This window comes from Tamandua tetradactyla, chromosome 19, assembly GCF_023851605.1.
Source record: "Tamandua tetradactyla isolate mTamTet1 chromosome 19, mTamTet1.pri, whole genome shotgun sequence".
In the NCBI taxonomy this organism is placed as follows: Eukaryota; Metazoa; Chordata; class Mammalia; order Pilosa; family Myrmecophagidae; genus Tamandua; species Tamandua tetradactyla.
The window spans coordinates 9546994-9560362 of NC_135345.1; the positions used below are offsets into that span (position 1 = coordinate 9546994).

The 13369-nt window shown below is 39.7% G+C and overlaps 1 pseudogene; it reads left to right on the top strand.

Annotated features, from left to right (window-relative positions):
* The first annotated feature begins 1844 nt into the window (after positions 1–1844).
* The window catches only part of LOC143663336 (retinol dehydrogenase 10 pseudogene), a 38113-nt pseudogene continuing 26588 nt past the window's right edge, over positions 1845–13369 (top strand).

A 13369-nucleotide genomic window follows, 5' to 3' on the forward strand; every position in this document is an offset into this window, starting at 1 on the left:
GGGTTATATTTATTCTACTTCAGGATGTGTTTTTCACCCTATGCTGTCCCATCCAAAGTTAAATATTGTGATTTCACAAGCAAATGTAAAATAAATTGTATGGTGGTTATAATACAAAATTTTAGATTGCACCAAGCTGTTTGCGATTGAATACCTATCATCCTATGCTGGTAGTTTTTGTTCTTTCACTACATTGGAAGATCAAAGTGTCTGGTCATAAAGCTTTGGTTAAATTCAAAATTGAGGATATATTTTAAGACAGTTGTTATTCTACAATTATCCAGTTTGGGTGGTGGGGAGAAAGAGATGCCTTTCTCACTTGCTCCTGTATTACAAAGCCATGGCACCCTGATGACTTCTACGTAGTCTATAGAGGCACCAAGGAGGAATGAGTTACCCAGTTCATTTCTATTACACAGACCTTCATTTCTAAGAATGGGTGCATTCACATAGCAAGATTTTGTTCCTTTTCCTTCCAAACAAAGGAAACCAGCTAAGGTGCCTAATAGAACCTGACCCTTTTCCAATTGTAAGTCTTTAGAGAAACGTCTTAAAATGAAGGACTCCTACTTAAAGAACTGATGGATTTCCCAAGATTATACAGTAAATCCTTATATTCTAATATACTATCACTGTCAGGGACTAAGACCAAGACAAATATTTGCTTGAAAACCAAAATTATTCATTTTTTCTTTAAATGATGTATGGACCCTAAAAAAGCCATGTTTTAAACAAAATCCCATTTCATAAAGGTAGAATAATCCCTATTCAATACTCTATGTTTGAAACTGTAATCAGATCATCTCCCCGGATGATGTAATTTAGTCAAGCATGGTTTTCAAACTGGATTAGGTGATGACATGTCTCCACCCACTTGGGTGGGTCTTGAGAAGTTTCTGGAGTTCTGTAACAGAGGAAGCATTTGGAGAATGGGAGATTCAGAGACAGCAGAGAATGCTGCAGCACCACGAAGCAGAGAGTCCATCAGACAGCACTTTGGAGATGAAGAAAGATAATGCCTTCCGGGGAGCTTCATGAAACAGGAAGCCAGGAGAAGAAGCTAGCAGATGATGCCATGTTTGCCGTGTGCCCTTCCAGATAAGAGAGAAACTGTGAACTTCATCAGCCTTCTTGAGCCAAGGTATTTTTCCCTGGATGCCTTTGATTGGATATTTCTATAGATTTGTTTTAATTTGGATGTTTTCTCGGCCTTGGAACTGTAAACTAGCAACTTATTAAATTCCTCTTTTTAAAAGCCATTCTGTTTCTGGTATATTGCATTCCAGCATCTAGCAAACTAGAACAGGTAATAACACATTTATTTATTCCCAGAAACAATATTTTAAGACAACATCCAAAATAAGAGTTAAAATGGCTATGCCTAACTTTATTAAACTCCTCACGTCCATTTAGCTTCCAACTTCATCCTTCGTGCATGTGGTTCCAGGGACTATGTGGAGTTTGGTAGAAGAATCCAGAGGGCTATATGCCCAGCTATGTTGCCTGGAGGCACATTCATATTGCGTAGGCCCCAAGCTAACAGATGCTACCTGGCCAGTCCTACCAGGCATATCCACTTCTAGAGAATGAGCCGTAATTAAGTACAGCAGTTCTGAATAACAGGATGTTCTCAAAGACAGCTTCTGAGTCACAATTAGCAAATAATCCCCAATTATTATGGTTTACAAAAACAACAGTTTATTATTCTGCTTACAGGGCTGAAGTTTGGCTGTACAGCTCTGTTGACACTTGTTCATATTGGACACAGGCTAGCATATTCTTCTCATGGAATTTGCCAGAAGCTCTTAGTGGATGAATTCTGATACATGGCCTTAAAAGGCATCATGGTCTCTTCTTGTCCCTCTGCTATTTTTGTCCACATTCTTTTGGCCAAAGCAAGTCACACGGTCAAGCTCAACATTAACGAGGCAGAGAAGTATATTCTTCCCCTGGAGATGTTGGCGGGGGGACAGGGTGAGGGGAAAGTAGTGAATATTTGTGGTGGAAAAACCTAACATAGAAACAAGACATTCAAGTGGTGAGAAAAGTAAACCTACTTGGTTAGGTTCTCAGAATGATACTCTGTGGGCAGTTTAATCATCACATCCGTGTTAGAATGTGAATCATTTATTGGGCTATATTCTTTAGTCAGTAGCCAATGATTATTTAGGATATTCAGAATAATTTGTGGCACTCACATTCAGCAACTTCTCTGAGCAAGGAATGCTTTCTTTTTCAGATTAAGGGTTTTCATGGATGAAGAGTATCCTCAGATTGCTATATTGTTATAAGCCTAAGGTTGTACACAAAGTCAATATGTTCCCTCATCTCTCCAGCAAGCAAAAATGGGACCCAAGTTACCACTTCTTGGACCCACTTTAGGAAATGAAGAGGCTTCTCTGAGATCTAAACATGTCTTATATCCAATTTCTACTAAGAATTTCTACATAGGGAGGGGCTTTGTGGGTTTTCCCTTATTGTTCTTATTTCTTGAGCATGCTCTGTTTGAATCCTTTGTGAAATTGGACCAGTCTTCAGACTTTGAGCTAAGAGGACCTCGTGTGATGAGTGAGCAGCTACATCCAAAATAAAAAACTCTCCAGTTGTGAATATCTTTTAGTAATGACCCTGTTTTCATTTACCAGCTCCTAAAACATATACCATACAATGGATTGACATAACAACAGAAATGTATTGGTTCATGGTTTCAAAGGCGAGAAGGCTTGCTTCCTCTTGGCATTGGTATTGTCTGATTGGTCAGCAATCTTTGGGGTTCCTTCCTTGGCTTCTCTGTCACATGCCAATGCATGTGGCAATGTCTGCTTTATCTTCCAGGTTCGTTGACTTCCAGATTCTGGCTGCTCCACATTGGTTTCTCTAGGGAAACAGAGCCAACATGTATGTGTGTAAATATATTTTTTTAATAGGAATTGGTTTACAGGATCCATGAGGATTGGCAAGTCCAAATTCTATAAGGTGGAACACTCTAAGGTTTTGATATATCCCCAGGAGAGGAAATCTGGCTGTAGTACAGAAAGATTTCCCTCTTTCTTACTGCTGAAATAATCAATTCTCCCTTTAAGGCCTTCAAATGATTGGATGAGACTTCTCTCATTGCTGAAGGCAATTTCCTTTGCATTCGTGGCTGATTACATCAACCATCAACAATCAACTCACCAATGATTTTAAGCCATTCTTATAGTGGCAATCTGGCTAATGTCATTTAACCAAACAACTGGACACCAGAACCTATCCAAGTGGACACATGAACTTAATTATCAGACACCCTCAGTTCTGCTCCATGGCAGCACAGATTTTTGCAAATTCAGGCCAGGAAAACATCCCATTTTTTCTTCCAAATGAATCAGGACCAGGTGAAGATACTTTATAAGGAGCAAACTGAACTTCAGTCTGTTGGTTTTTTTTTTACAATTACCTGGGAATGGCTACTTGACTACTCAAATTAAATTTGATGCCAAAGTATTTATTAAGTGGCTCCTGCTTGATGGAGAGATTCTAAGAAGGGGTGTTCCAAGGAAACATTGTTTTTTCATATTTCCCCATTCTTTTTTTCTGCAGAATAATACTGTATGGTATGTATTTATCATATTCTGTTCACTCACTTGTTGATGGACACTTGAGTTTTGTCCATCTTTTGGCAATTGTGAATAATGCCACCATGAACATTGGTGTGAAAATATATGTTTGAGTCCGTGCTTTCAATTCTTTTGCATATATATCTGGAGTGAATTACCAAGTCATATGGTAATTCTATATTTAGCTTTCTGAGGAACAGCCAAACTGTCTTCCTTCCTTTGAGCTCTTCTTTGTGCAAAGTGAGACTTAATTGTGAAAGAAATGAGGCATCTATGGAGCTTGATTGAGCCTTGATGCATTGCCCCTAAAAACTTTCTTTTTTAGGGGAACCTGTCATGGACAGGTTCATGTGTCATTTGGCCAGGTGGTGGTGCCTGGTTGTCTGGTTGGGCAAGTGCTGGTCTGTCTGTTGCTATGAGGACATTTCATGGACTTAAATCATGATTACGTTGGCTGCATCCACAATTGTTTGCATTTGTAATCAGCCAAGGGGTGTGTCTTCTGCAATGAGTGATGCTTAATCTAATTACTGGAAGGCTTTTAAGGAGTATTCAGCAGAGTGGGTCTGTCTTCCTGTTTCAGCTGGTGAGCCTCTCCTGTGGCTCCAGACCTTTCATCATAGTTACCAGGTTGTGGCCTGCCCTACAGACCTTGGACTCTATGTTCCAATGGTTACATGAGATAGTTTTATAAATTTTTTAAATATCTACAGACATTTCCTGCTGATTCTGTTTCTCTAGAGAACCTTAGCTAATACACATGTCTAATCCTGCTTAGCATCTGTATCTCAGAGGTCTAAAACAAATACAATTGATGCCAAGAGTTGTCTGGGAAAAGAGGTGTGAGAAGGAAATTTAGGACTGGTCACCCACTATCTGAAGAAGACACCAGCCTGATTGGGGGGGGGGCATGGCTAGGCACTGTCACAAGATGAATCCTTGTTCTAGTTTGCTGCCTGCTGGAATGCAATATACCAGAAACAGAATGGCTTTTAAAAAGGGGAATTTAATAAGCTGCTAGTTTGCAGTTCTAAGGCTGAGAAAATGTCCCAATTAAAACAAGTCTATAGAAATGTCCAATTTAAGGCATCTGGGGAAAGATACCTTGGTTCAAGAAGGCTGATGACATTCAACGTTTCTCTCTCAGCTGGAAGGGCACATGGTGAACATGGCGGCATCTGCTGGCTTTCTCCTGGTTCTACTAAAAAAGGGACTCTCTTCAAAATGTTTCCTTTTTTAAAGGATTCCAGTAAGCAACTCCACATTCAATGGGTAGAGACACACCTCCATGGAAATAATCTAATCAAAAGTTACCACCCACAATTGGGTGGGTCACATCTCCATGGAAACAATCAAAATGCTCCCACTCAGCAATATTGAATGAAAATTAAAGGACGTGGCTTTTCTGGGGTCCACTGCAGATTCAAAGTGGCACAATCCTCAACTGCTAAATATTTTATTGGTGGTGATCTGAGACTATGTCCTGAGGGAGGGGAATGTTGTGGCAGTTGCACAATTCAGGCATTTTCAAGAAATGGGGAAAAAGCTACATGGATGGTGGTGGGGTCTCATTCCTGCTAAGTTGTTTTGATACCCTGAAAAGGATAATGGGAGACTGAATATTGTTAAGGAGCAGTAGGTGGCTGTGCCAGTTTGAAAGGATTGTGTACCCTAGAAAAGCCATGTTTTAATTCTGATCCATCTTGTGAAGGCAGCCATTTCTTTTAATCCCTATTCAGTACTGTAGGGGGGAAGCTTGATTACATTATCTCCATGGAAATATGACATGCCTAATTGTGGATATTAACCTTTGATTAGAGGGAGATGTGACTTCACCCATTCCAGATGGATCTTGATTAGTTTATTGGAATTCTTTAAAAGGAAATATTTTGGAGAGAGCCAAGAGAACCACATGAGCCCACACAGCCACAGACCTTTGGAGATAAAGAAGGAAAATATCCCCAGGGGAGCTTCACAACAAGAAGCCTGAAGAGAAAGCTAACATATGTCACCATGTTTTCCACATGCGTTTCCAATTGAGAGAGAAACCCCAAACATCATCTGTCTTCTTGAACCAATCTTTCCCTGGATGCCTTAGAATGGACATTTCTGTAATCTTGCCTTAATTTGGACATTTTTGCCTTAGAACTGTAAACTAGCAACTTAAAGTCCCCTTTTTAAAAGCCATTCCGTTTCTGCTATATCACATACTGGCAGCTTGCAAACTAGAATAGTGGCTAAGTTGAGAACAAGAGGGACTCTGTGGAGCTTACAAAGAGATCTTTACCTCCTCTATGGAAAGGCAGACCTAGCTAAGCAGCAGGCTGAAGACCTGACTGTGAGATTTTAAGACCCCATGGAGTTGGAGAGATTAGTAGTTTGGAAAGATATAGTGTGTGGCTCATTTGGAGAAGTGACACAGGCCCCTGGAGAAAGTTGATGCCATCTGCACTAGGAAATTATATACTATTGAGAGGAAGCTTAAGATATGTTACTGGGTGTTCATGGCTGTGCTGGTTTGAAATTGTGGTGTACCCCCGAAAAAGCCATGTTCTTTAACCCTGATTCAGCACTGCTGGGTGGAATCTTTTTAAGTTGTTTCCATGAAGATGTGACCCACCCAACAGTGAGAGGTACCTTTCGATTAGGTGTTTTCCATGGAGATGTGTCTCCACCCATCCAAGGTGAGGGTTGCTTATTGGAGTCCCTTAAGAGGGAACCATTTTGGAAAAAGCTTTAGAGCTCATACAAGCAAGAGACCTTTGGAAATGAAGAAAGAAAATGCCCCCATTTTCAAACAAGGAAGCTGTTTGAAACAAGAGGCCAAAGATCCCAGCAGGTGCCAGCCATTTGCCTTACTCACTGACAGAGGTGTTCCAGACCCATTAGCCTTTCTTGAATTAAGGTATCTTTCCCTGGATGCCTTTGTTTGGATGTTTTTATAGCCTTAGAACTGTAAACTTGCAACTTAATAAATTCCCTTTATAAAAGCTAATCCATTTCCAATATATTGCATTCTGGCAGCAATTAGCAAACCAAAACAGTGAAATGCTTGACCATTGGACACCTATAGTATAGAGCTATGTGTTCTGGTGGGCCCAGAGGCCATCCATCTGGCAGGCCCACAGGAAAAAAAGAAGCTACAGAGCGAGGTAGCTGAGACTACATGAAACCCAGCACAGTTGCTCTGGTGGTCCTCCCCCGACTTCCACCTGTGACTATATAGGGAGTCCTGTATGATTCCTGAAAAGCAGGAAAATCCTTAAGCTTTGTTGAAGTATGTGTTGCTTTTCTGTATTAGCACTGAGGCTAAGGGAAAGGGATTGCCAAATATGTTAGCCTGATTAATGCCAGTACATGTTAATCAAGTCCTGAAATTCTTTCATTGGGGGTGCTATTTCTTCTTGGATGGAGGATATCTATACACATAAAGACTGTACTAGATTTTCAGCAGCTGCTGTGGAGTTCATCTGACTTTTACACTGGGATTTCTATGGATACCTGACCTAAGCCTGTCATTTTCTTAATTAAAGGAATTGTGGAGTAGGCTAGCTTTTGTTTGTTGGTTTGGAGATCCTAAATTATATCATTGCCCCACGTGTTTCAGATGGTAGTTGCCCTTCAAACAATGATTCATCTTCCCATCCCCATCCCGACCCACCACCATGAGTGTCTTTGTAATCGAGATGGTACCACAAGCCATGGTATCACCATCAGAAGTGAAGTCCTCATTAGTGATCTGGTTTCCAAATCTTGTGCTGAAGGTTTGATTTCCATGGCCACTTCCAGATCTAAATGTCTTAGCCTTGGTTACCCAAGAAAGAAAAGCCTGGGAGAAGGGAGTATGCCAGTAACTATTGGGAAGTTATCTCAGGGAGCAGATGTCAGGGAATGGCAAGAGTGAAACCAGAAAAGAGGGAAGGTCAACTTTGAGTGACCTTTAACAAGAGGGCTATCACTGTGAGACCTGGACCCAATTATTTTTTTATGTTTTCTATTTGTAAATTTAGAAAATTCAGGAAAAGTGTGAAGTAGGAAAATGGACCCCAGTGAAAAGGTCCATATGTAGGTGTATAGGCACATGCATGCATGCTTCTTGTGCCTCTTAACAATGCTTCAGCGAATGAACTGTAATAACCTCTCTACCTCCAACCTAGAGGTATGCTGGACTCCAGAAGTGGTTCCTACAGTTTTGGCTTCTGCTTCCCAGGGAAACTCAATGTTCTAGGAAGAAGAGCAAATGCAATGTCACGCAGGCATCTTGCGTTCTAACAACTTCTAGCTCATATTAGGTACCAGCTCATCTCTGGAGAAATCGCCATTGATTTAGGTTTCTCAGTTACTATTTCAAGACAGTTGTTTCCTTTGGTAAGTGTGTGTTTTAGTTACCTGAGATGATTGAAGCAGATAGATACCAAGAAATGTATTGACTTAAACAATGGGGCTTTATTAGCTTAGAGTTTGAGGCCATGAGAATGTCCAAATCAAGGCATCATCAAGGCAGTGCTTTCTTCCCAGAGGCTGGCTGTCAAAGACCCATGTCTCCTCTGTCACATAGGAAGGCACACAATGGCATCTTCTGGTCTCTGCCTTCTCTTTTGGGCTTCATCTATTTCAGCTTCTTGCTTCTGTGGCTTTATTTCTCTGTCTTGCTCCCATTTATAAAGGACTCCAGTAATGGGATTAAGACCCATCCTGAATGAGGTGGTCACATATTAACTGAAGTAGCCTCATCAAAACATTCTATTTACAATGGATTTACACCTACAGGAATGGATTAAGTTTGAGAACATGTACTTCTTGGGTGCATACAGCTTCAAACCTATGGATAGGTTAGAGAGTGTGGTCTAAACAGAGTCCCAGGGGAAATGGAGCATGATTTCAGGACTCAAAGCACATCTCAGTGTAAACCACTCTTATCTAGCTGTTCCTCCTTGGTTTATTCCAACACCCCTTATGCTAGAGGCCTGACACTGCCTGGCATATATTTGGGTATCTGTCAGAACTTTGCCTACATGGACCTATCTGTGTTACAATTGATAAATGTCTTTCAGAGACTTTTTTATTGTGAAATATAACACAATAAATTTTTTATATTATAAATATAATATAAAAGCAATAAATTTTAAAGTGCATTGTAACAAGTAGTTATAGAATAGACTTCAGAGTTTAGTATGGGTTATAGTGCCACAACTTTAGGTTTTTACTTCAAGCTGCTCCAAGACACTGGAGACCAAAAGAAATATCATTATAATGATTCGGCAATCATGCTCATTTGTTAAACCCTGCCTTCTCTGTGTAACTCCACCATCACCTTTGATCTTTCTCCCACTCTTTAGGGGTATTTGAGCTACGCCCATTCTAGCTTTTACATGTTGAAAGGGGCTGTCAATAATAAGGGGTAGTGGGATGGAACTAGTTGATGTTCTAGAGAGGCTGGCTCCTCTGGGTTTCAGGACTTGTCTGGCCTAAGAATCCATCTGGAGGCTGTAGGTTTCCAGAAAGTAAACAGAGTGCATGGAAATTTTTTAGAATCTCATATAGAACCCTAGGTATTCTTTCGGATTGGCAGGAATGGTTTTGGTTAGGGTTTGGGAAACCATGATAAATAGCAATATCTAGCTGAAGCTTCCATAAAAGTAGCCTTTCTACTCTACTTGAAATCTCTCAGCCATCGTACTTTATCTGTTATAATTCTTTTCCCCTTTTGGTCAGAAAGGCATTGTCGATCCCATGGTGCCAGGGCCAGGTTCATCCCTAGATTCGTATCCCACGTTGCCAGGGAGACTCTCACACCTTTCAGAGACTTTTTAAATGTAGTGGGGAAGTGGTGAAGGAAAATCTTGTTAGGATCGCCTTCTCAATACATGCCAGCAAGAATAAACCTTTTCCAAGCCAGGCTTCTGCAGCTTTGCACTGGTCCCATAGGAACTTCTTTCTCTTTCATGCAATAATATGACTTGCCACAAGAGGGAAGATCTGTAATCAAAAGTCCGCATTGAATCTGGGATTTAGCTACAGCTCCTGCCAGGCCATGGAATTTCCTAGCAGTTGTTAGTGAATTAATGACCTGAAATCCTATTCTAAATTAGGTGGCATCTTCAGAGAGACCATTTGTCCTCTGATAGCATATAAATACCTAATGGCTTAAATATATGGACTAGCTAACACTAAGGCAAAAATAATTCAGGGAAGTTCATCAGAAATTAGTTGAACTGATAAAATTAATTTTATATTTTTATTTATAATTCTCATTTTTGTTAACTTTTAGAAGAATGTCCATGGTGTATCTTAGGAAATTTGTTCCCAAAGAACAATTTGTCTCTTCTTTCTAATAAAAATTTTTAGGTTTTGGGGCTAGTCTTCTGGGCTAGCTTGAAACTGATATGGATCCTAGAAAAGCCATTTTCTTTCAATCCTGATCCAATCTTGTGGGGCCAGCCTTTGATTAGATTGTTTCTGTGAAGAGTGGCAACCTACTTGTGAGTGTGACCTTGGAAATGTGACTCTACCCATTCTAGGTGGGTCTTAATTATTTTACTGAAAAGAGACAGTTCAGAGCTAACATAGATGCAAACTTTTGGAGTTGCTTGGAGCACTGACAGAGAGAGCAGATGTCTAGACACGGATGTTTGGAAATGCAGAAGCACCAGGAGATGCACGGAGCTGAGAGAGCTGACAGAAGCTAGACAGGAAGCAGAGTCCGGCAGACATCGCCATGTGTCTTTTCATGAGATGCTAAGCAAGCCAGAACCCAGAGACAGCCAAGGGAAACTAGGAGAAGGAATCCAGGGTTTGTCCCAGAGAAGTTAAGCAAGGACGTCAGATGCCAGCCATGTGCCTTCCCAGCTGACAGAGAAATCCCAGATGCCATTGAGCCTTTGTCAGGGCATCTTTCTCTGAATGCCTTAGTTTGGGTGTTTTTAAGGACTTAGACCTATAAACTTATAACTTAATAAATCCCCTTTATGAAAGCCATTCCATTTCTGGTATATTACATTCTGGCAGTATTAATAAACTAAAACATCCTCATTTTCATGACCAACTCGAAACCTAAATACTAACTGATTTTTCTTTTCCACTTATTTTTTATTGCATATCCACTGAATGCTATTTTGTACCAGGTCCTGTTTGATATGGCTCTTTGCTACCAGTCCTAGATGGAGGAGGAAGCTGAAGAGGATAAAAGGACATCTTTGGAAATTGACCTGCTTTTATGAAGGAGTGCCCTGTAGTCTCTGAGTCGTTGACAGTGTGCTCCCAGGGAAAAAAGAGAGAGATCTCTGCAAGGTGATGATGGTTAAGAGGGACGTCTGTCTGTGTATGTGGCAGGAAGACTCTGACTTCACACATCGGCTCAGAAAAACTGTGAAGTAGAGGCCAGTTCCAAATTCAGGTTTCTAATCACTCTGTTTTAAAATGCATATTAATCACTTCTCTGTATAAGAAAAGCTTCTGGTCTACTAACTGTGATTTAGAATATTGATATATTGAAAATGGGGTTAAAAGTTAGGATTTGAGCAGAGGGCCCAGCCCTTCCAGAACAACAACTAGTTTCATCCTCCAACCCATATTATTGACAGCCCCTTCCGACGTGAATAGGTTAGAATTGGCATAGCCCAAATACTCCTAAAGAATGGGAGAAAGATCAAGGGTGATGATAGAGTTATACAGAGAATATTGGGTTTAACAAATGAGTTTGAGTGCTAAATCATTATACCGATATTTCTTTTAGATTCTAGTACCTTAGAGCAGCTAGAAATAAAAACCTAAAATTGTGGAATTGTAATCCATATAAAACTCTGAAATCTGTTCTAAACTAATAGTTTGTGCTATGCTTTGAAATTATTGTTATGTATATATGTTGTTTAAAGAAAAGGAGGAGAATAACAGAGAAGATAGGGTTAACAAATGAGTATGATTGCTGAGTCATTATACTGATATTTTTATTAGTCTCCAGTGTCTTGCAGCATTAGAAGAAAAAATGAAAAAATCATGGAACTGTAACCCATACCAAATTTTAAAACCTGTTCTATAACTACTTGTTAAAATGTACTTAGAAATTTTTTGCTTTTTTGTATCTATGTTACATTTCACAATAAAACATATAAAAAATTAGGATTTGAAACATATGTGACAATGATAAATACTGAATTCCTGACTCAAGAGAGTCCTGCTCAACAATAGTTCTGCCCCCATGAGATTGGATTAGGATAAAGAACATGGCTTTTCTGGGGTACACAACAGTTTCAAACCAACACAGTAATCAATACAGTTAGCTTTTTATTAATGCTGCTATTGATAGTGATATTTTGATATTTTACATTTTAATTTGTTTTTAATATAGGGCAAATAATGCTAAGGCAAATAAAAGATGGGAGGCAAGTATCGGGCCTTCATCATACATTACATTCTCTTTTCTATGTTTAAAGTTTTCTCAATTAAAAAGCAGCAAAACAAATTATGATTCAGGAATATATGTCTCTTGGCAAACAGGCATTTTTTTCAGTTCTTCTTTATGAAACATGTATATGTATGTCTGAGAAATACAGACACTCTAAATTTGCTCATTTCTTAATTGTAGATGAGGTTCCCCAAATTTAGGTTCATCACTCATCACAGCTTAATGCACAGACACAGTGAACAGACTATAGAGGAAAGGCAGTTTATTTATACTGGCAAAACTGCAGGGGAAACTTCCAAAATCTGCCTTTCAGTAGTGATTTTTCACTTGGCTTTTACTTAAGTTAGTGACAAAGAAAGATCATCATCTTGGGTACCAAGTAATAGGGGTCTGGAAAACTTCATTAGTTTCTCATCACATTTTTTTCCTACCTCCTTTATGATTGGCATCCTCTAATTTCCCTGGGCATGGGGCCTCCAAGTCTGGGTGATAGATAAAAGCCTATTCATGTCTGCGTGCAGACTTGACATACTGTTCCTCAATGAGACTAAAGCTCAAATTCACTACTTGCTTATAGTTTTAAGATCGCACTGAAAATGCTAACACTACATTTTCCCCCTCAATATCTATGTCCAATCTTGGAATTCTGGCCATTGCTTATTCTGGCTACTTCTTTATGAGCTGGGGAGATGTAGTTAGGGATCACCTGGTTAAATTTCTGACTCATAACTTGAAGATATTGTCGATTTACGTCAGGGGAGAATGGATCACCTTTGGCAGGAGTCCTGGAAGATGAAACGGGTTTCATACATGCTTGAGTTGTAATTAGAGTACACCAAGACAAGAAGCATTTAGCGAGAACAAGAGTAAGTATGACAAGCAGGAAGATTATAAGCCTTGTTTGAAGAAGGGTTCACATCCACAGCCCTATTCCTGAAGCTAACCAACTGAAGAGTTAGTGTAGTGCTCATAGCCTGAACTCGATCACATCGGTGAAAAGACATGCTACCAGATTCATCAGGAAAATAGGCACAGCATTCTGTTTGACTATAGTACAAGGTCCCCCTTGGGAGGCAGTAAGAATATCTAGGGCCATTCTATTTTGTAGTATTGTTTTGTGCATTAAAGCCTTTTCTGCATTTATTGGAGTTTTACTCTGATAGTAACACATTAAATGCATCAGGCAACAAGGTGTTTAATGCATCTACCATGTAAGATCACATCTTCACCTCCTACAGATAAGACAAAAATTACAGCTACATGATCATGTGAACAGAAAAGAGAGTGAGTTCTTCAAGCTTATAACGGGTAAATTAGCTGCCATATGAAGAAGCATGCTGTGAATTGTTCCTTGAGCCCTTGTGTACTG